The following is a 3,753-nucleotide window of genomic DNA, read 5'->3' as shown; positions in this document are numbered from 1 at the left end:
TAAATAAGTATATAGGGTTTTGTAAGAGAGGGTCCATCAGATTTTAAGATTTATGGCCTATGTTGTATGAACCTTTTTAAATGTTTATTTTATTTCACAACAAAAAGTAAGTTTAATATAAAATGTACATACCAGTGGGGTAAAAAGTCATTACTACTAGTCAGGAGAACCAGTGGCCAGAAGTGGCATTGTGAGTCAGTGCTCAATAAATATCTGATGAATTAAATTGATTCAAAGATGTGTAAAACAGTTTCTTAAAATTACATCACTGGAAATGGGTATTACAGAATTCAGATTACATGTAATTTTAGGAAAGTTAACAGGAAATTAATATTTATGTGGGGCCTGGCGGAAAGTCATAGTTACAATGCTAGGAGTTTTCTCTGGTTTAATTCTGCTACTACTATGAGTAGTAGGGATTATTATTACGTTCTTGTTATATATTCAGCCTGTCATGGTGTTCAGCAAGGTTAAGAAACTTGTACAAGGTCAAAAAGCTGGACTTCAGTTCTAATTCTCTCTCACTCCTTCTAACACACTACCTTCCGTAACGCATAAGAGGTTTGTATTATCCCTGACTATCCAATCTAAAGTGTCCTGCGTCACTTACTCTCTTTCATCATCCTGTTTATTTCCTTCTAGGACTTGTCACAATTCACAATTATCTTGTTTATTTGTTAGTTATCTGACTCCCTTGAGAAATATTATTGATATGAGAGTGGGTAATTTTTCCAGCTGTTCACAGCCATATCCTAGTGCTTTGAACATAGTAAGTTCTTGATGAATATATTTTGAATACAATGAATGAATGAACACACTTAAGTGCTTTTTGTAACATTAAAACAAGGTTAACCTAAGTAAAGAGATCTGCTATGGTCTGAATGTTTATGTCCCTCCAAAATTCCTGTCTTGAAATCCAATCCTCAATGTGAGGGTATTTGGAGGTGGGTCCTTTGAGAAGTGACTAGGTTGTGAGGGCTGAGCCTGCATGAGTGGGATTAATGTCTGTGATATTGACAAATATATATTTTGGCTGGGCGCAGTGGCTCATGCCTGAAATCTCAGAATTTTAGGAGGCTGAGGCAGACGATTGCTTGAGCTCAGGAGTTCGAGACAGGCCTGAGCAACATGGCAAAATCCCATCTCTACAAAAAAATACAAAAATTAGCCTGGCATGGTGGTGTATGCCTGTGGTCCCAGTTACTCAGGAGGCTGAGGTGGGAGGATTGCTTGAGGCCAGGATGTTGAGGCTGCAGTGAGCCATGATCATGCCACCACACTTTAGCTTGGACAGGAGAGCAAGACCCTGTCTCAAAAAGAAAGAAAAACAATAAATATATATTTGGTCTTTGATCACAGTTTTCTGGCATAGAACTCCTAAAATCCTTACAATCTCCAAAGTGATGTCTTTTTGTATGCTAATGATTGACTGATGCCTGGCAACCCCCAGATGGTAGCTTTAGGATGGCGACTGGTCACTGGAAAGACCAAGGCATGATAAGAGGTTTAAGATTTTCAGTCCCACCCACTAACCTCCAGGGAAAGGCGAGAGGCTAAAGGTTAAGCTGATCACCAATGGCCAATGATTAATCAATCATGCCTACTACAAGAATGAAACCTCCATAAAAAAGGTTTTTGAAAATGAAAATAGAAATTAATAAGCAGGGTTTGGAGAACTTCCAGACAGCTAAGCACCTGAAGACTCCTGGAGGGTGGTGTGCCCAGGACAGCATGGAAGCTCCATGCCCTATGCATCTCTAACTCTGTATCCTTGGTAATATCCTTTCTAATAAACTGGTAAATATAAGTTTCCAAGTTCTATGAGCTGCCCTAGAAAATTAATTGATTTCAAAGAGGGGGTCACGGGAACCTCCACTGGAACCCAGCCAGTTTGGTCAGAAGTTCCAGAGGCTCAGACTTGCTACTGATTTCTGGGGCTTAAGAGGGAACCTTGGGGACTGAGCCCCCAACCTGTGGGATCTTGTCAGAGGCATTTGAACTGGAAAAAACTCCATCTTGAATAGGAGCTAGGTAAAATAAGATTGAAACCTACTGGGCTGCATTCCCAGACAGTTAAGACATTCTAAGTCACAGGATGAGACAGGAGGTCAGCACAAGATACAGGTCATAAAGACCTCGCTGATAAAACAGGTTGCAGTCAAGAAGTCGGCCAAAACCCACCAAAACCAAGATGGTGATGAGAGTGACCTGTGGTCATCCTCATTGCTGCACTCCCACCAGCACCATGACAGTTTACAAATGCCATGGCAACATCAGGAGGTTACCCGATATGGTCTAAAAAGGGGAGGCATGAATAATCCACCCCTTGTTTAGCATATCAAGAAATAATCATAAGAAAAATGGGCAACAGTAGCCATTCTTTTATTCCTTTCCTTTCCTAATAAGCTTGCTTTCACTTTACTCTGTGGACTTGCCCTGAATTCTTTCCAAGAACCCTCTCTTAGGGTCTGGATCAGGACCGCTTTCCGGTAACCATCAGATGCTATCTCCAAGTAGATAGTGTCAGAATTTAATTGGAGGATACCCAGTTTGTATCTGTTACAAAACTAACTGCTTGCTTGGTGGTGGAGAGACGCTCCTCCCCCAGCCACCCACCCACCCCTCACACCACTTACACTTGGTCACAGGTCTGCATTGATTGTTGTTGAGTGAGAGAAATTTAGAAAGCACTTTGAGTTTTTTCTCAAAAAAACTTCTTTTTCAAATAGACCCTAGAGAGCTTCCTCACCCTTTCCACCATGTGAGGACACAGCAAGAAGACAGCTGTCTACGAACCAAGAAGGAAGCTCCCACAGGACGCTGAATCTGCCGGCACCTTGATCTTGGACATCCCAGCCTCCAGATCCATGAGAAATAAATTTTTGTTGTTTACAAGTCACCCAGTCTATGGTATTTTGTTATAGTAGTTTGAATGGACTAAGACAAGATCTCACAAAGGGTCACTGAATAGTGAAGAGAACTTGCAGCCCAGAATTGAAAAGTTCATGGTTACTTTGTTCCAGTCTTATTCTCTTTCCTTAAAACCCTACTGTTAGTGTTTTCAATTATGGTGCTATTTTTACTCAAGTTACATGGTGATCAAACTGTATTCTCTTTCAAACCCTTCCCACTAAATGCTTTGTATTTTTCCTGGAATTGCAAGTACACAAGGAATATAAGGGCCACCAAGCCTATTATCCAATATCCGCACAAAGTCTGGCCCAGAAAACATAAAAGATGTTAGATTCAAGTAAAAGTACTGTTTACACCAGTTTGTTTAGCTGTTTTAATGAAGACCCTGAACTGGGGATCTTAATGTGGTGGGACCGGGGCACAGCCTTGCTTTCTTCTGTGGTAGCTACACAGTATAGCCAGTCCAATCATCTTGAAAATACATTTCTTTAGTCACTATAAACACTGCACAAAAGAAATCAGGTGGATTAGAACAAATCTCTTACCACTACTGAATAAACAACTCAAGGTTCATGGTCTAGCCATAACCGTCATTTAAAAATGTGTTTATTGGAAGTTTTTAATGGCATAATAAATGTTTTGATGTATTGTGATAAAAATCAATATAAAAAGTGTACATATACAATAGGGAATTAAAGAAATCCTTGTAAGTCTACATGATGAAATTATACATGGCCAATAAAAATCATGTTTTAGAAGAATCATTAAGAAGTAGGAGGCTCAAGACTAGCCTGGCCAACATAATGAAACCCTGTCTCTAGCAAAAATATAAAAAATAGC

The sequence above is a fragment of the Mandrillus leucophaeus genome, unplaced genomic scaffold (genome assembly GCF_000951045.1).
Source record: "Mandrillus leucophaeus isolate KB7577 unplaced genomic scaffold, Mleu.le_1.0 Scaffold786, whole genome shotgun sequence".
Classification (NCBI taxonomy): Eukaryota; Metazoa; Chordata; class Mammalia; order Primates; family Cercopithecidae; genus Mandrillus; species Mandrillus leucophaeus.
Note: the sequence above shows the minus strand (reverse complement) of the source record.